At 31.3% G+C, this 21,856-nt stretch overlaps 1 protein-coding gene across 1 annotated transcript in view; it reads left to right on the top strand.

Moving 5' to 3' along the window:
* LOC131845790 (beta-arrestin-1) overlaps positions 1-21,856 on the top strand; it is a 104,205-nt gene that overhangs the window by 56,410 nt on the left and 25,939 nt on the right. Inside the window, exon 2 of the mRNA XM_059194885.1 lies at positions 3,629-3,694. The gene's annotated coding sequence lies outside the window, so the exon portion shown is untranslated. The remainder of the gene's footprint in view (positions 1-3,628; positions 3,695-21,856) is intronic.

The following is a 21,856-nucleotide window of genomic DNA, read 5'->3' as shown; positions in this document are numbered from 1 at the left end:
GGTATTTTTAAATTAGAGAGAATCTTAAATATGATTCCATAAAGACATACTCACCACCACTGTACTATACTATAGCTTATTATTAAAAGTTAATCACTGTCATTGCTGTAAAAATAATAGAATAATTCTATATACATAATTAGGTATCATTTTTCTCGTTCCAGTGTTACTGACTATAGAAACCACACACCGCATACAGAAACAGCACTCCTGTACCTTACATCCGACCATAACTAGCGACACACTTCCTCGCAATATAATAGTCGGCATCTCAACCTCTTGACTACGTTGTTTTTTGTTTTTCTTCAACAAATTCATTAGACACTAAATTCACCAAACCAAAAGATTGCCTTCTAGGTCGCAAGTGTAGATGCGCGCTTCATTTTAACACAAAGCACAAATTGGTAAAAATATGCCAGACAAGTAGATAGGCACCTTGCACTATACGACATGTATAGTAGACCCCAACATAATATATCAAACTAATAATTAATCTACATTTAAAACCTTCCTATGCAAAACAATTGCAATTCCCACCGGCATCCATTGGAATGCTCACTAATAATTATTATTTATAAATTATATAATCCAAAAGCCAAATCCAATCCAAATAAAAACATTTTAACCACACTACTTCGCGGCTCTGCTCGAATACCAGAATAAAATAGTCTGCAGGTATTCCGAACAACTCATCCGCATCGAAATGTATGGGACACTGTTACCCAGATACTTCAACACTTGCAATCAATTAAGGCAAATATAAATATTGTTCACCAAGCACTGCTCAAACCGTGTGTGTCACCCCACCTTAGATTTTACTATTGTTGTTTTGTATATAATACCCAACATCAGTACTATAATGCAGGTACAATTGTCAGCTCACCATCATTTGTAATAATATCGTATCACCCGACAACATCGTAATATTTTTTTTTTTATTTACATCGTAATATAATATATTGTACAAAATGTAATATTAGGTTATCATGTGATCATTACAGTTAGAAAGAGGAACTTTAGACCACTTCCATTTGCAGCAATACTCTAAAAGAAAATAGTGACATTTGAACACTAGTCACCACCTCTGTATAAATACAATAAGGCGGCCCTATTGCCAAAAGTAATTAAAGTGCATCGACACCTAGAAAAGATAAAGCAAAACAAACGTGTCGCCCGCACAGTGCTCTATTATACTTCATACCCACAGGTCTATTGCATCACGTAATATGATGTCCCACTAAACATCTCACCGTCACCGTCCCCTTATGAAACGAACATGCAGCGGCAACAACAATCATTACCGATTTTTTTATTTCAACACGGAAATACGGAAGGGGGAATGGGATTGTTAAAATAATCCCACTGCTAACAATATATCACGCCAGAGGGACCTCCACGCGGCTCCCCCCAGAAACCATCGCGACAAATTAACACGAACCCACCACGACGGGCCAACCGGTCCTATCCCCCCCCGCTCATTCTACCATACTCCATCAGTGCCACGCCAGCGCAGGCAGTACACCATTATCATACATTAAAAATAATAAATCACGGATATACGTAAACATATTACTATAATGATTATTAATACGACTATTCCTACCAGCTAGAGACACTATAGGTATAGCAAGTACAATTTATAATTAGGTACCTACTTACTTGGCGCAAATCGATCGTAAACCGATGTTACCCAGCTATTGTTTTTCTGTATAGGTCTATATAATTCGCTCCCCGTGCGGCCCCACCATAATCCTTCTAAATTTGTAATTACTCCGTACCCGTAGGTATATGTATATCTTATTAAATGATTTTGTACTTATCTTTATTTATATCCATTTTGCCTCGTCGCCACATATAGTGTTCACTTATTTGTTATTTATGTCTTCTTGTATGTAAGTTGTTATCGACGTAATATCGGCTCGTTAGCCATAGCTCCACGTCTTTACTCCGCGGCGCTTGCGCAGGGAATCCCTTCCCTCTTGCGCACGGCGGTTCGTGTACGCTCGGCTCGAGACGATAGATAATAAACTGCTAGTGTTTCCACATACACTACAGATATGATTAATCACTTTCTTTTTATAATTATGAATGGTATATATATCTTAACCCGATAATCGAAATAAGATACTAGTCCATTTGTAAATAAGTAATTCAATACATCGTAAAAACAATCTTTACCTTAGGCAGTTGAGTCGATTTCCTCAATGTTACAGTTTGTTCCATACCAAATACATATTTACCAATGGACTCTATAAAGATATAGAGCATTCATTTGCCGAACATGTAACAAACATGTCATATCTGATAAAACATGTCCTGTACAAAAGACGAAGGTCTTCCTGTAACCGCAACTAATTAGGTACACCGAGGATATTGCTCTTCCGACGTTGAACCATTCATCGTATTCCGTCCACTGGGACAATGTAATTAATGAAGCGATTTCTGCAATATTGATTTTGAGAATGTTTAAGTGTTATTGTCTATAACATAACTTTTTAATTGTCAATTTAGTAGCTTTGTTTGTCATTGAAGTGGAAGTATGTATGACAGTTTATATATGGAATATGTATTTTTATTGCACTTAAATAAATCTTTAAATATGTTCATTAGAAATAATGTTAACAAAGGAGAACTTTAAAAGAGATCTCTTCCAGTCAACCCAATACAGCGTGGCATAGGAAGGCTTGTGTGAGTTAAAATGTGCAAATAATGATTTATTAATTATGTCATAAATAATTAAAACGTATAAATATGATTAAAATAATACATATATATATATATATTATTTATAGTAACAAACAGCTATAATCCAAACATTTTTAATATTTTATAACTACACATACGCTTATAAACTAATCAAAATACACGAACACATGTATAAATCTGGCACCAGGAATATGTATCATTTTGTATGTTTGGTTGACGCTCTCATTGCTGGAAATATCGATGACAAACAAAATTAATCTACCATGTTGAATTCAGATTCAATTTTCTAATGACACTATTTCCAAAATTGACCTATTCTTGAAATATCTATTCATATAATTTGTTATCTAGTATATTGTGATACTACATACAAATATACTTGAACTCTTACAAATTAAACAAAATTCACGCACGTGTTTTAATCAGATCGACATTAAAAATATGTGTACATCTTTGGTTGACGCTTTCATAAGTGATGGAATCTTTGATAATAAACCCAATTTATTCTGCCATGTTCCTATTATTCTATTTTCAAAATTGTTCACTTACTGATATATTATTTATATATTATAAGATTGTTCTAGAGTATATTTATAGTGACATCATATACAAATTTACTTGAATGAAGTCGCTGGTAGAATCTAGAATTTATATAAATAAAAAGATTATACCTAAAATGTATGTATATATACGTGTAGGTTCATTTATATTCATATTATTAACGTCATGCTTTGCGGTTTTCCTTTATATTTTTGCCTTTCAAATGTATAATATTATTCATAATATAGATGGTTATATAACCGTAAATTACATAATACACTTTGATAAGACATTTTTTTATTGAATGAATATGATATGGTGCGCCAGCCTGCACTAATAATATTCGCCTGACTGCACTAAAAAATATTATTTTTGTTCACAGTTGGATGCAGGGGTTGCGTAGGAGTGACTCGCGGGTACCCCGCGCCGCCTAGCCGCCTATACAAACGTAAGTTGCAATTATTTTTATACAATCACTTGTAAGTATGTGTATAATTACTTGTATCGGTTTGGCTGTTGCATTTGGATTAAAAATTTATCTAGAAAAAATGTATCGACATGGGTTCAAATCCGTACAATGTAAACGTTTATATTCATGAGTATGAGAGTTTGTATTAATATGAATGTTTACAGAAATATAAGAAAAAAAAAACAAACAAGCTCTTCAATTCTAAAGCTACATGGCGCTTTCTGCGTTCTGCACCATTATTATATTACTATATAATTCTACTTAATAAGATATTTATTATATAAGTGGTAAACTGAATCAAGTTTGGAAAATGACTACGAAACTTCAGTAATGTACACCAAAATATTAGTTACTAAAAATAGTGACTGACAAACTAATTATACTACTAAAATAGCTATTTATTAACCAAATGTTCGTGGCAATAACTAAAGTATGTTGGTTTCTACAGAAACTCAATTAATGTTGTTGATAATTTACACTTACACACTTACAATTCTAAATTATCCAATATTTATTGTCACGTATTTTTTATCAATGCACGCTGTCTCTCGTTATCCGAACTGCGATGAAAGAATTTGACCTTGCGTGTTTCCTAGTTCCTTCACATTTAGGTGATCGTTAAGCTTGTTTGATCTAAAACGTTTACACACTATATACATAGTTACAACTGGATAATATACTGAGCGAAATGTGAGCATGTCGAGTGTTTCGTTTACTACCGACGTCAACATTTCACTATCGCTCCGATTAGTCCATCTAGGATAATAGTCGTGAAGGCATATTGTTATTAATGCATGATTAATACTGAAGAATGTAGAACGTGATATACGAGTACAATTGACGTTAGGTTATATTGCTTATATTATTCTTAAAATTTATTATATTTATATCATAATTTAAGTATCCAGATCTAGAGTAAGTTTTAATTAATTTGTGTATAACTTCAGTAATAATAGGATACCTTAAAAATATTTAGGAATTGCTTTTGAAAGAATAATCACCTAATTATATATAAACTTTGTTTTGGAAACCTTATACAAACAAACAAAATCGTAACTCTAATTAGATTTTCATAAAATAGTCTTTCGTTAATAAAAATAAAATATTGAAATGCAGAATGGCTATTAAGTTATGTAAACAAAGCTGTGGGCAATATAGACAATGAATGGTAAAAATATGGTAACACCATAGTACCCGTCGTCTGTAAAAATAGCACATTGCCTTTGTAAATTTTTCATAATGCTCAATAATGTCGAATGCAACCAAATAAAACGAAAGCATAATCTGCAACATAAATACGTATAAACGTTTTATACATACACAATTGCTGTGTGCATCCATATATGTATATGTAATGATTTTACTTAGTACTTACCTAGTAACGGTGGTCTGGTTTTGCGCACTGAATATTTGTGGTCTCACACATGCTAATGGTAGCGGAATTAAAAAAATATATATAAATCCATTAATCCGCAAAATAACACCTAAATGGATTCTGTTTTGAATACGGTAAAATATATTTTGTAACCACGATAACATTATTCTCATTGAAATAACATTGCATTTTCAATTACTGTAACAATATTTATTAGTTATTAATATACTCATGTATATATGATATATAGATAATTCTTTTATAAAATAAATAAAGAAATGTCTATTTTATTCCATCGTATTGCATAGCAACAAGAGTTTACTTCTGTATGATCTATCAGAGATTAATCGGAATAGATCTCGATTGTACTATTCGTTGCTCATCGCTAACCCCAGTGTAAATGTAATCTCCCCACGTGGCCCATCCATCACTGTGACACCTTCTTTTATACACGTGTGTCGAAGACGTAAGTAGATATTTCCACCCATGTTTATAACATTTGTAAATATATACACGTACCAGTAATATGTATTATTCAGATATACTATACAATACTGGTGTAATGGATGGAATGACTGTTGAGCTCTATACAAGTATTCTATACACCAGCTAGGTATTGTACAGAATATCTGAAATACTTTTAATACATTATTGCATTGAATAATAAATACAAAATTTTTGGAACTAGACGGTAACATTAAAACATTAGGGTTGATTTTCCTAAATATAAATTTTTCAGTTAATGCAGTATTGTTTAAGGATGTGATATCAAGAGACTGGCCTCTAAAATGAGATTTTTTTATGGATAAACTTACATTTTTTAAATACTGCAATAGTAAAAAATAGGTATTTTCGTTATTGTTTTTAATATTGAGAAATAGCATTTTCTCAATATTAAAAACAATTTCTATATTTATATATGAATGTTGTTATCATTGATTTAGACTGATTTTTTTTTAAGATAATGTCTTATAAACAGATTGATGTACAGACATCTTTGCAGTTAATAATAGTATGGATAAGATAAAGTTTGTATAATATGTACAATGAGAGCGGATCCTGCATTGACACGATATATAAATGGATTACAACTTGCCGAGTACGTTTTCTGTCATTAATCACACGCCGACTGTTTTGTTTTATCGAAGATAAGCGAACCAAATCGGACCGGGAGCTTCGGTTTCTACAGAGAGAACTTTCTTCTGCAATCTTGTCTTGGCAGCGTTCTTACGGGCTCTCACAGCCTCATGTATTATTAAATGTTTGCATCATATTTGTGTAAGCTCAACTCACATTGCCGTAGTGTTAATAACCATTGATGACTAAGCACTGGGCGTAGTCCTGCGTTTTCAAATTTATACTTTACTCAATGGAAATAGAGATGAATATTAATAACAAGTTAAAAATATAACAATTTGTTTCGTATACGACTCTACGATGCGAGTAAAGCCTTATAGCCGAGCTGGAAAAAGACGACAGATTCTAGACTAGTCTGTCTATTCTAGACACATCGTATAAAGTAATTGTGCTTTTTAATTTTATATTATATTGCATTAAATAAAGCTGATAATGTAAGACTCTGTAGGCACAATTTGAAACAAAAGAAACTGTTTCTTTCTACAATATTAAGTTATATAAGTTCTAATTTGCTATAAGTTAAAATTTCTCATTGACAGTCCCAGTGATCTAGCGGTTTAGCACACCGCTTTCCTTCTGATGGTAGCGGGTTTGATTACTCTCACGATGCAAACATTTGTATTAATGATTATGATTGTTTGTTTTGATGTGAGTGTTTCACATATTATGTATGTGTTTACGAAACAATTTATTTATTCTATCTAGTACCTACCTACCCATAACACAAGGTCTACATAGCTTGGCGCTAAATATCGTTGTATGAATTGTTCAGGATTATTATTTGGTATTATTATCATTACCGAAGTAAATCTCAATTACTCAGTTTGACTTTCAAATAACACTTAATTCAAATTAATTAAGGGTTATAACATCTTTGCAGATGAAAACACAATATAAATAAAAGCTCCTTCTCTTGTTGTTATTCGATTCTAATTTAACTTAATGCTTTTAAAAATATCAACAGTATCTTTTAACGTTTCTAAGAAAATATCAGGTTCCTCGACTTTTGAAGACAATATGATCGGTTTACAAAGTAAACAGAGTCCGAGTGATATTACAATATATCCAGAGGGTCTCCGAAGCGAGTAAGGAGACCTCATTTATTCCGTTTGTATTATGCTTATACTCTTGTATTATATATGTACTCGTATTTTGAAAGCTACGAGTTATGATGTTTTTTCAGGTAAGCATTGCCACAAATGATATTTTAAATATATCTATACTTTAGTAATTAAAATTGATAGTGTTTAAAGTCTAGCTTGTTACTAATTTGTATTTTTTCTTTATATAGGTTGACGATGTATAATGATGGTTTTATGTTTTAACATTGATCGTTTACAAACCATAACTTCAAAAAAATTATTTATCTTGTTGTCAAAAAAGTTGCAGTAATATAATACTTATTACTGAAACCGATGTATCGTTTCATAGTTCTTTATATAGAACGGTATGTTAAGGTCCTAGGTCGCAACATGCAAGTGACACCCTTACGGCCTTATTACAAAAAGATAAACCTGATTTAGCACTAGTAATAAACCATTCACCAATGTATTCCTTATTACCAAATGAAGTTTATCTCTAAATCGTGATTCGTCTATGGTCTAAAGTTAGACCTGCGATGCCCCTAGTTTAACAGTGGTCTAAATGCAAAAAGTCAAATTCCATTTTAAAAATTGTATTGTAAGTTGTTGTTTTTCGAAAAATATTTTAACTAAATTAAAAATATATTAACTAAAAATATTTAAAGCTAATTTTATGATAATAAAAATATATAAAAGACGTTATTTGTTATTTTTTCACTCATTTGACTTTGAAATAGTCACCATTCGAATCGATCCAATAAAAATATCCCGCCGTTCCTTTTCTCCGTATAGGACTCTTACTTGTAATTTAAAACTGATTTTCAGCCTAATAGTACATTAACAAATATTATATATTAATGAAATAGTTATAATAAAGACATAGATAACTAGAAATAAATTTATTTTTAGTTTATACATTTTTATTTGAAGTAATATTATTTTTGATCTTTCAGTTTTCTGGTAAAACGGAACGTAATCGTACGCTAACAGACATGAGTGACTGATTTCTGTATGGAATACATAATGAACGATTTAACTGTAGTACTAAGTAGTCCTTTGTTGGATCTGGATTCGTAATAATGTTAGGCTTATTCCAAGTTTTAACTTTAGGAATGGTTTAAACCACGACCATTTTTAGACCACGTTTCGTCCGAGTTTTAACAGATTTTTTGTAATAAGACCGTTAGTGTTTTAGGCGTCTCTATGGTACGGCCCATCTGATGGTAATCATTTACCATCAGATATGCCGTACGCTTGTTTGCCACCATCGTGGTATAAAAATCTTTTCAATTGTTTTTTGTAAAAAATATCTCTATAAGTGTCATCGTTGTATTACGTAACGAATCTGTCATAAATATCGCACTAATCTCAAACTTTATATGCAAATGTGGATAACATATATATTTATCGGAATTCTCTAGCATCGAAAATGATACCTATAGATTGTAAAAATTACGTTTAAAACTTATATAATTAAATTCTATTATAGTAAAATTGTTGGATTTGATAAATAGTCGAAAACGTTAAATGTATACCAAACTTCAGTTTTCACTTCGCAATTAACTCGACGAAAGAACAATTTCACGGCAGTTAGAATCACACATAATTGCCTTACAAATTTGACTATTCTGTGATGTAAAGTCGACGTAATTAAACGTAAAATTAATCCTACAACAACATGTCGCCGCCGTTACAGCGTGCGCCCTCGTGCGCGTCTGATGTGCTAATGAGATCATGTTATAGATTATTATGAGATATGCTTTGAGCGTTTATGGTACATTGTACTTACCATTAGTGATGGTACGAATTTAGTATTTTCTTATGGCACTGGAAAGAAAAACAAGTTGACAGCCCACGTGATGAAAAGTGACAACTTGATGAGTTATTCATTCCATCTTGCGCCATCCACCACCTTCTGTCTTTTCTCCTTTACTTAAAGTTTGTCTAGAAGAATTCGCTTAATGTACCTAGATACTATAATATTAAAAAAAAACAATCACCTCTTATATATGTATATAAACATATATTTAGCATTATGTACATCAAATAGTCTAGTAATGTCTATCATACTTATGCTTTGGAATTCCTCTAGATAAAGATATCATGTGTTAGTACCATTTAATGTCACTGCCATATCTCACCCTTCAGAATGAAAAGTTTGCTTCATGTGCCATGTCTAAAATAATGTAGATGTCAAACAGTTTATTCATTTTAATATTGACACATTTCTCATTTTAAGACATCGTCAAATTATCCATTAATGTCAGGTACAAGGTAGTCCCTTAACCTCGCACCCCTCTTCCGCCCTTAGAGATAAACTGCGCTTAAACGCCGGATATTGGTCTCGTACAGGCACGAAATCAAATTTCCTTTTTTCTACGCTTTATTGGTGTCTATCAGGGTACTATGTGGTAGATGGTAGAAGTTAATTGATATTTAATTACGCAAAAGTCAAATTTACACCGTTGAAATATATACAAATTCGTTAATGATAAGTGAGTTTATTTATTTACGGTTGGTTTACATAATTAATCATTATTTATATCAATAGAAAATATAAAGGGAATGTACATGTACAGTTAAAGTGCCTACGAAATACATGTATTATTCTTTATTTCATAATTCAAGCAATAATGTAGCAATATATATATTATATATTACACCAGCATTAGAAAAATGTATTTTTTATAAAAGTATGTAATAAATCATAATCATAACTCTAGCTAGATTGTCTAATTCGAATTATTAAAAAATACTGTCTATCGTAAAACGTCAAGAAATGTATAAGGTAATTATATTAAAGTACCTTGTTCAATTATTGTGAGTTGTTAAAAGAAACTAGACATTTTTACTTTAAACTAGAATGTGTTTATTGAAACACATTCTATTATTGAATAGCTATATTTTACTGTAGGTAAAACATACGTCTTTTGAGATAGTATAGTAGATTTATTTGCATAACTATTAATACCAAAAAACCTTGTCGCAGTATTATAAAAATATGAGATACTGGCTATGTAAATTTATAGCCTGTGTTATTCTGATGTATAAGCTATATTACTGTAAAGTTTCATCAAAGTGTTAATCCGTTAAGTAGTTTTTGCGTCGTAGAGCAACAAACATCCATCCATCCATATTTACAAACTTTCACGTTTATAATATTAGTGGGATAAAATGTTAATTATAACATACTCGTCTTCGATAGTTACGTAAAAATATTGTATCTCTTGTTTATGAATATGAAGATATCTTCATCAACTAAGGAACGTAAATGTATGCTTAGGGCTGCATAAAGAAACAAAGCAAAAACTTATTGCGGTAATAAATGGAGATTGTTTACGAGGTTTTATCTTGTTGTACGTAATAATTATGTTATTTGAGCTGACCTACATTATGTTTGCTACATTGCGGTTGTCGTAGGTCTCGTAGCATTGTAGCGTACCACTATTAGATACTGAAGTTTGCTACGACCTATTGTTCTGATGTATTGACCTATTATCTATTATTCTGTAACTATTTATTTTATTTTTTGAACTGACTGTATTTTTATGGCTCTGTATGTTCTTTGCCTTTCTACTCTGGTTGGTTACCTTTGTGATGTTTTGCTGTATTTATTTGAAGCCGGCGCATACATACATAATATAATAATACAATTTCTTACAGGTAAATTTGTGCAAAAATATTAAATTCTATTAATTAGTGAATATTAATTTATAAATAGATGAAATGTCCATAATATTCTGATTATGATTATTTTAAAAAATCTCAACAAATATCATTACATATTTTAAATGTAAAAAAAAAAACGGTTTTACAGTAAAATAAAAATTTTATAACCAGTTATGGTGGAAAATTGCGGAAAAATATAGAAAGTAAGGTTTCACCATCTTTCGATACGGCCCGGTCGCTGGTTCAGAAATGTGATGTTAATTAGACGAATGTTTAAAATATCTAAGACCTCCAAGAAATACCTGTCATATATTGAGCTCATACTCCAGAAGACCTCTAAACGGATTTCACATAGTTCACAATGGTATAAAGTACGTTTGTACTTTATACCATTGTGAACCAATAATATTGTTCAACTTTGAGATTAACATAATAGCAGTACACGGCAAATGAGAGTTTTTTCTTTTTTGCACAATTGGTGGAGCCACTTTATATGTGAGTGTGCAAAATTAACAATGCAAAATTACAAATATACAAACCTTGGCTGCATATGTAACAAACCATCGAAATAACAACATATTAAATTATTAATAATGAAATGTTATAGATGCCGGAAACAAATTATTTAGTAAAGTTTGCATTTTTATATCATTCGATCTTTTTCTTCTGTTTACTGTTATTTAGAATGATTTCACTATATACATTTTTCCACGTAGTCTGTCAATTTCTTTTTAGGCTTCCCTCTGCTCTCGGTCAAAAGGTCGAGGTTGCGGGCAGAAGGTTATATAGTAATAAACTATATTTCTAAAAATAAATTAATATACCTACATTTTGGGTCCATTATGATTTTATTATATATATAAAGAGGTTCTGACTCACGGAATTATACCGATATATAAACTACTGGATTCATAAAAAGTTGCGTTCAAATGTTTATGGATTCGAATTTTATTGTGAAACAGAACAATAATTATTTATATATAAATAATTATTAACAATACTGTATATTAGTAAATGTGTATATTTATATAGGTGTTTATGTCTAACATTAAATGAAATTCGTGAATCATAAATAACTATCCATGCACGCTCGTCATTCAAGTAATCATTTAGAGAGTAATAGGTTTTGCTCAGTAAATATGATTTAACAGTTAGTTTGAATTTATTACCCTTAAATCCAGTATATCTTTTGGTAGCTTATTGTAATTTTTTGTACCTATTCCAATAAAAGACCTATTGCATTTTTCTAAACGATACTTGGGGACAGCAAGTTTGTCTTTAAATCTAGTATTAATATTAGGTAACAATAATAATAAATTATATTATATAAATATATTATTACAGTATTGTTTATAATTATTGTTGGTTGAACTCCATACGGCGAGACGACATTTTTTCGAAGAATAACTATCGAAGGGCAAAAGTAACGGGTGTTTTCATGGAAATAGAAGCTTTTACCTGCGATCAAACATAACAGATTGTTTGTCGTACTTTTTATATTAGACAGCCTGTAATGGGACAAGTCGTATAGAGAAACAAATATGTCATGGCATAGTAATTGCCTTGTCATCATCATCTTCAGTCATACCTGGACTCACTCTTCTTTTATAAAAGAAAAAAGTAATGTATTATATACTATTTTCTTCGGTATCCCGAAATTTCGGTAATGAAAAAATTCGGTATATTTACTAATTCCATTGTCATACCGATAACAAAAAAAAAAAATACTATGACCAGAAAATTCTAGAATAAGTAGTTTCATTATCAGTCTAATCATCAGTTTAATTAAGAAAGAATTGGCGTGATAAATATTTTACATACTTCAATTAATATTTGAAATTAAGACCAAAATATGATGAATCAATACGACTAATTCTATTTAGTTAATGGAATTTTAATGACTAAATTAACTGTATAAATTTGTAATAATATTTATACAATTAGCTGTCTACAGGACAAGGCCGTAATCAAATTATTGATAAGTCCGCAATGTAAATGATTTATGCAAATTAATGAGCTAGTCCTCGGGGAGTTTCTGCCCCAAACAAATATTGTTACAATTTACGGCACAATTTCTACAAGATTCATTGCTTCTGTGGATACAAGATTGACGGGGAACTTAATATTAAGTCAATATTTTATTTCTTTACTAATAATCCTGCTGACCCATGTAACTTCGTTTGTGTTACAGGTGAAAAGAAAGAGAAGAGGAATAATTTACCTTCTTTTGGAACACTATTCATTGGCAATCTTTTTTTATTTGTTGTATTAGCCTTTATCTATCTAAAAATGAAAGAATTTTTCAATTCGATACAGTAGATCCTGAGATTAGACCGTTCAACAAAACGATCATGCACGACCCCAGCAATTAATGATATTTAATTATGATATCTGTCGATGAAAGTCCAAATAAGTGCAGTTAGATACAACGTTTTGCTTGATTTTTAAATAAAATTGCTATATATTATACACTATTGGGATAACAAAAAAAGAGTTTGCTCTCCATTTAATAAAAAATATGACCAAAGTTTCTCTAAGGTTTCAAATTAAATTATATATTTGTGAATACTTTTTGACTGTTTACGGCCGTCAATTTGTTTTTATGATTTAATTTACGGAATTATACTGTTTCTTAAAATTGAATATATAAGTAATGACTGTAATAAAAATCCATAAAATCGTTATCGCTATAAATTGCGTCAAAGATCGGAGATACTCCTGAAAAACACAATATAAAGGCTACACTCTCCTTTTCTGCAATCGAGTAAAAAGCTATTGTTAAACTTGATTGAATCTTTCCCCAAGTCGAATTCCTCGCTTTATCCGTGTTTACGTAACGTACGTAACAACTCTACATTCTTTCGCAGAACGGAGCGGATATCGATGTAAATATTAAATTAAGGGGGAAATAAAACGATATTTTTGTATCCTGAGAGATTCTAGTCTAGTACTTATTCTTAATAGGTAGGTACACTACACTAGCATCTTCTCTGCAGCGATGCCTGCTTATAAAGTAACATATTGAAGGGGACCCCCCTTTTTGAAGGGGACTCTGGGGATTAACAACCACAATGCTAGCAATGTACCATGTCTGGTTGATCTGGAAACCATTAAGTTAAATTCCTAGTGAATTCGCCACCATGGCTATCTTATCATCATTCACTTGTGCTTCGCCAGCGTAAACCGTTAACTCAGGTGGGAGCTGGCACCGAGCTGGGAGGTGGGACCATTCCATTATGATCCATTAAAAAAATATTATATGTTACTCGTTATAATATTACTTTCTTCGAGTGAAACGATGTTTGAAATCGATTAAATATTTTTTGAGGCCTCATCTTATTTTATAGGTACAAAATGGTATAGGTATAAGTACAAAATTTTATGGCTGATACACTCCATTTCCTGACAATGTATTAAGTTAATCTTAATCATCATCTAATTACCATTCTCATAATTTATTCCAAATAATCCTATATAATTTCCGTAATGTTCTTAAATAAGTAAATTCAATATGTCTTTATTTATCACGATGTTGCCATATTAAGCTTGAGCATATATTGATTACAAAATTTAAGTGAGATATTCCACTCACTACAGAATTAGTAAAGGTATGTCTAAATATACACGTATATTATGTATAACAATAAACTTTATAGGTACTTGTAATAATTTGTAAATAATTTTGACAAAGGAAATAAGCTATAAAAGATTCTTGGGTTACTTCATTGTGTCTAATGGGTATTACAATTTCGTTTCGTCTGTTTTACAATGAATAATTTAGATAAATAAATAAAGCAATTATAATAGAGAAATGGAGCCGTGAGCATTTGCCTAATAGTGGAACATGAATTGGGCTATAAAAATATAAGAAAGATTGATACCATCTTGGGAAGATGCCACTTAGGTGTGGCACGAAAAAATGTGTGATGATTGATAACGATAATGAAGATTGTTGTGAATGAGTGATGATTATTTATATGTGAATATACTGTACTCGTATATGTATACTGTTTAAAAGAAAAGTGAAAAGTGCGTTATTATAATGTAAATGTCGGTACGTAAATAATTAGCTACTGAACAATAGGTAGCACCCTAGGACGTGTCCATAATTTAGCGCTCATATTCATCACAGAGGGTCGTATCAAACTCAAATGTCTTTCAGCGTCCTAATTTGTGTCGTGGGAATGCGCTACATAGTCCCCAACAAAAGCTCTACTATTATAAACTGACCTAGTTATAGTCATGATTTATTAATTGTTTTCCGGAGAACCGCCGGGCCGTATTTGCAAATTTAGACATTTCAGAATGACGTAATTTTCTATTAAATGTTTTTGATTTAATTTCCTTTCGTTTGACAAATATGTCGTCAAACGAACGCAGCATGCGTTGTTATATTTTTCTATGTTTCTTTATTAATAAAAATGAATATTGACTTATAATAAGGGGTATTTATTTTGCAAATTAAATAATTTTTAAATCGACTCTTAGGAAAGATATTCTTTTTAAAAATAGCTAAATCATTCATTAAACATAACGAAACATTCTATTTTTTTTATTATTCTTATTACACAAGTACAAGTATCGAAATAAATGCACATGCATAGCATAGTTTAGCGATTAAAAAAAGAAAATAGGATTTACTAGTGAACACGTTCAAAACTATTTGACGTATTGTATCGGTATGAAGGTACAACTCACGTACACAATTCTCAGAGTTGGACAATCTAATTTAGTATAGACTAGGACAATATAGTTTGGAGAAGCATGCCTCTGAATTAAATTTATGACATCGAGAAGCCTTGTAACTCACTTATGTATATAAATATATTTCGTGCTTCATACATTCTATGTGTCAATTTATAGAACCGTATTGAGCTTCGGAATATTGCATAGTCTGTTATGTCTTGCACATTTTTCAGTTTTTTGTACTGTCTTGAATTGTTCATACTACTTCACACATATGAGCCATAGATTGGTACTTTTTTTTAGTGAAAATCGGATTTTTCGGTTAGGTTTGTAACTCTTATAAACTTGTATAAAGAAAATCTATCTAGTATAGAACCAACTTTATTTTCAGCAATATACTTTATAATGTACCAGAGCTTCCTCCACCTGATCTCCCTGGAAATCACCGTGGTTAATGAATTCTCCACGATGGACTAACTAAAGAAGTAACTTGAATCTCGACTGAAGCTCTGCTAGCGCTTAGCGTACAAAAATATACCTACATAATTTACATAGAAAGAAATTATTGTGAATAAAATAAAATATAAGTAATGAATACGGATGATTGTATTTTGTGGGAATCGATCCTGCTATTATATGTAAGTTAGCTGCAGTGCTAAAGCACCGAGGTCACACTATATTCGCATTTAATGGAAATAACTGTATAGTTAACTAGATTATTTAAATAATAGCACAGTAATTATAATTATCGCCGAACCCTGAGTGTTTGATTATCTGTAAAAAGAAGGTAATGCCAGAAAATATTACAATTTATATAGTCTGTGTTTATGAGCGTCCGTAACGAACTGGCTGACATCACAGGGCTGATATTAAATTCTAAAGCAACGGAAACATTGTTATAGGCTTGGTGACAGCGGCAGTAATACGCCGAGATCAGATGCGACAGCGCTTTATTGCAATTGTATTGACGTCTCGTTGTTATAGCCGCCGACTGGGAATTGGGAAATTATTTTATTTTACCAAGGACTAGCCGTATTGGCCGGTGTTGCTCGTTTTGTATACAGCGATAATGCGCGCAATCTATTGAAGAATTTAAAGAAGAAATCTGATATATTTTTTAATAAGTTTTTTTTGGTTTATTCGTTATAAGCAAACAAGAGTATAAATATAAATATTTCTATTTATAATATAAAGAGTGTAATAGTTAAGCTAAGTCACAACCGATTACTATATACTTAACTTAATCAGATATTAAAAACTGATCTACGAAATCGAACTATCGAAAATACGCTTACTAATGAGTAATGTGATCAATAACATGATCAATAACTCGTTGAAATTAAATCTAGAAACATCCAAAATATTGACAATAAACTAAAATAGTAGAAAGGTTTTAGTGCAGCCTGTACACACTTAACCATTACATCAGCTGTATATAATACTTTATACTGTATAAAACATCACAAGTTGGTTAGATTTAATATGTGTACATGTAGATCCTCACATCCTTCTACACTTAGAAACCGTGTGTGAAAGTATGAATTATAGATGACATGGAACCGTGCTAAGGAAAAGCTTTTTGGCAGATTTAGTGAAATGTGTTGACAGTTGGTACTTCCGAAATGGGAGAAATAAAAACTGCCATCAGTGATCAAAACATCTAGTACCCAAATTTACAGTAAAGGGAAATAAATAAAAATGTTTTCAGGTCACATATCATGCAGAGAATGATTTTGTAAATTTTTACTGTAAACCATTGATACTTATAAATAATAGTAACTCAGGAGAATTCACACAGCGCCACCTACCTATAAGCTAAAATCTTATGTTATCGGTTATACCTAACAATATATATTTTTTTATACTTAAGTACTTTTAAATACATACGTATGTAAGATAAGGCAACTGGGGGATAATTATTGTTACATCATGTCCATCCTATCATCTTCCACTTGTATACTGTAAGCGTAAACCGTTAGCGCAGGCAGGTGCACCATTCCATAATCATTCATTAAAAAAATATATAATGCAAATTTAAGAACAAAGCAAACAGACGCTATTGCTTTTAAAATATGTCTGTAATTAAACGTCGATTATCAAAATGACTATGAAGTTGTCCATTGTGATGGAGATCCAATATTTTATTGCTGCTAAAAACCGTAATAAATGTAGAAGGCATCGTAAGGGCTCAATTGTCAAAAGATAACATTGACAATTCACTATTGTCATCATAAAAATCACAACCAATTTGTCAAGGGTGCACGAGTGTGAAGAGATAACCGTTTATATAAATGGAAAAACGGAAAGTTTATCTTTCAAATCCCGCCTACGCATTTATCAATATGGCGGAAATATGTCTTTCTTCTAAACTTAACTTATATCACATAACGAATAGAATGTACGAGTGTGAGTTAGGGTGACTTCTATAGCTTCTCTAAATATTTTTTTTCGAATTATTCTAAAGCTGTAATCTTAGTTGTAGCTTTGTGTTTTACAGCTTCAACTGGGAAGTGTAGAGGGCACGCGGATTAATGCCGCGGAAGAACTGAACTGAAGAGCAACTCTTCCTTGGGGGATATGACTTCAGTCTGAATGACTTCTGAACCACGGCTTAGGACGTCCTAATTTCGATCCCTATTTGAAGGGGCAGCATATCTATAGGAAATCTTCTGTCAAACCCCCGTTCCAATTAATTCAACCAAGGGTGCTGCCGTGGAGCATTCAGGAGCAATTTATAAAGTCGCTGTACAGGTTTGCTTGTTTCTCAGCTTACTTCTTCTAAACCATATATGGTTTAGACGTTTATAGAATACGTTATATGCAAAGAATCTTGTTACAGATATCGCTATTAATTCAAATGTTTATATGTATGTATCTATAGTACATATATGACAGTTATACAACCTCTGTCACATACACTACACCCGTGTTAAGAGGAGGTGGGTCGCTAGTTACGTATAAGTTAAGTTAGAGTGGATTCAATCAGGAAATTCAAACACACTTATCATAACAAGTCCCTGCATCCCTTTGACTCGTTTACCCCTTCAGATTCCTAGAGGGATCTAGTATGAACAGAGGAGTGGCTGCTTACTTCTTGAGGAGTGAGGTTTCGGAAAGTAGCTTTGTATGCATTTATCCGTTTCTCGTGTTTTTTTTTTCTTTTCGATTTTACATTTGACATTTTGAAATATTAGTATGTATGAAATCGTAAAGTTTAGTGAAATAAATTCACTAAACTTTGAGATGCTATTTCACTATTTATTTTTGAAAGTGATATAGCGAACTTTGTTTTTTAATCGAGTATAAGTGTAATGTGTTGTAATTCGGTATAAAACATCGATTATATTAATAAAAAAAATGTTCATTAAATTCGGTGCGATATATATCCGTGTCGTTTAGATCCTTTAAACCGTTATCGTATAAACTGGGACAAATGGAATAAATGAATACACACGGCAATAATTAAAAGTAAATATTTTTTTCATATTGCTGGAAATCGCATGCAAGCTACGCGTACCTGTATTCGACGCGTGGAAGGATTAGGTAACAACAAACATTACTTGGTGGGTGTTTTGAATAATTCAGGATTGGGGACAGAGATTGCTTCATTGTCGAGCGTATAATCTCTATAAATTCACGCATTAGAGTTAACCTTATACATAGCGTTGTTCCAAACTGAGTATTAATGGATTTGTTGATTAGAAAATCCGATAAAGCTGTGATTTCAACAAAATTATTATAGACTAGATGTCAAGAGGTTTCAGAATAGGAAACTCTACTCTGCCAGTTATTTAAATTATTAACCATCTTGAGAGTTTATTAAATTATTAGACGTACCGCTTCTGTGAAATATCAATTCTGCATTTTAGTCGTATGCTGTCTGCATGTTAGTTCTTGCTAATCTCTAAAACGGCTGAACCGAATTTAACGGGGCTTTCACTCAGGGATAGTTACTTTTATAAGGAATAACTTAAAATAAAATAAACTGAAATTCCACTCAGAAAAAGTCGCGGGTGTTACTAGAATAATAATAATGCTGGTTTATCACAAGAGCCGTTTTATTGCAAGAGTGGACGTAGTGAATATACTCGTAGAATAATATTTCAACATATTTAATAGTAGATCTAGAGTATTATGTACTAGTTGCAGATACAACATTCATCCAAACTCTACTCAAAGACTCTTAGTACAATTTATTTACAGATGATTATAAAGTGCGGTGTCAATTTAAAAAAAAATTGTTAACTGACAATGGAAATTACATTCGGCCTTCGAATTTGACACTTTATATTGTGGAAAATGGAAATCGTGAAAATAAATAATGCAAATCCTCTAGCGTATTTTCCGCTCACTTTAAGCGGAAAATGTCCTCCCGGGGTTAGCCATTATTTCCGTTAGCTAATAGTTCTAATGATATAAGACCAGACATTGGTTCTAATGGGACAGGTAACGACAGTATAAAACTAAAATTTATGTATGTTAATATGTTCTTTTCGTATAATGCATGTACAATGTATAATATCATGTATATATGTATATATCATCATCAATTATATGTATATCATGTATATTATAATATCATATAGTAAATTCACAGTTTTTTACTCCCCTTAGTCTGTTTAATACTTACCGTATCAAAATCCGTATTTTGTTACGGTTGTCACTGTAATTTCGAGATCCTTCCACAAGTTTTATTTATATATAAATAAATGTAATAAAAGTGTCCGCACATGAAATATGTATGAAAAAAAATATTTTATTTTATGAAACTAATAAAACAATGATAATTACAATTTTAGTCAGTTTGTAAACGTACAGCGTTTGTGTGCAAAAATCTCAGAAACGGCTTAACTCATGTGAGTACCATTGTCACTAATGTTACTAAGTTGCAAGCTTAGTTCGTGCTTACAATGTATGCATATATGTATGCGTACATATGTACATATATTGTATAAATACCTTTACGAAATAGAATTGGGTCACAGTATTGAGTTAATAGTAATTTTAACTCGAACGATTACAGAAAAGATCACAATCACATTCCCTAAAGGTAATGTTACGGAAAAATATTTATCCATGTAATTTTCTTTTTGAATATACATTTATTTGGCAGCGGTCATAAACCACAGTCCGCGCTCGGGGACTTTATGTAATATGCTTTTATGACTTATAATATATTACACTGTCATTCCAAACGGCGAAATGCTACTTTATTTTGTTTTTCAATGTTTATTATTTCTATTCTTAATCCAGCACTTATATGTATACCTAATTGTATATTTAAGAAGAGTATAACTATTATCTCTACCTAGTATAAAACAAAGTCGCCGCCACTGTCTATTTATTTATATCTTTTCAATTACATAACTGATTTTAATGCAGTTTTCAACACTCGGTTCAAGAGGAAGGTTTATATCTATAAATACATGAGTGTTATAATATAGAATTTGTAATGCTTAGGTGCGAATCCGGAACAGGTCGCTGGTTTATGACTGATATAATCTACCTGCTTCTCATCATGTGCAATTTCTAAGATCTTGTGTTTGTTTGTCCATGTTTAATGTTTTTTACAAGTGCACAACACAATTTATTTATTAGATACAAATAATATATAATTATGTTAAAATTAATAATTATTATAAATAATGCTTATATAAACAACCATAAATAATTTTGTTGCAACCATCGGTGTCTATTCTTATAATTAACTAGAGGTTTCATTTCTTACTGTTGTTAGAGTCTTATAGTATTTTCTATATTGGTTTTTCAACCTCATTCCAATCATTCATTCGTCTGTACTCTGCTATCAGATATGCTCTGTAGCTACCCATATTAATTGACTACCTGGATTGTCGGTCTGCACTGGCCTTGTTTATTAATAACGGAGGTCACAGAGCCTCTACCAGTGGAGGTTAGTCCTCCGTCCACCTAACGTTTGTGGTCATAATATATGACACTTATAGTAAAATAGTATAATAAAATATAATAATACTATTTATATTAATAAACTATTAAATAAGTTTCTTACTAATGATTCGCACCAGCGTAGCACATTCTACTTTTTTTTTAATAGAATACAGCCAATGGTACTAACTGATAAAATGTAGCTTTGTATATTTGATAGAATTTTAAAAAATATTTAATCCTTTTTTTTTGTTATCAATTATAAACAAAAAAATAGAATACAGAAAA

The sequence above is a fragment of the Achroia grisella genome, unplaced genomic scaffold, assembly GCF_030625045.1.
Source record: "Achroia grisella isolate CSIRO2021 unplaced genomic scaffold, CSIRO_AGI_Agris_v1 utg487, whole genome shotgun sequence".
In the NCBI taxonomy this organism is placed as follows: Eukaryota; Metazoa; Arthropoda; class Insecta; order Lepidoptera; family Pyralidae; genus Achroia; species Achroia grisella.
This window is presented reverse-complemented; position numbering and strand designations above follow the sequence as displayed.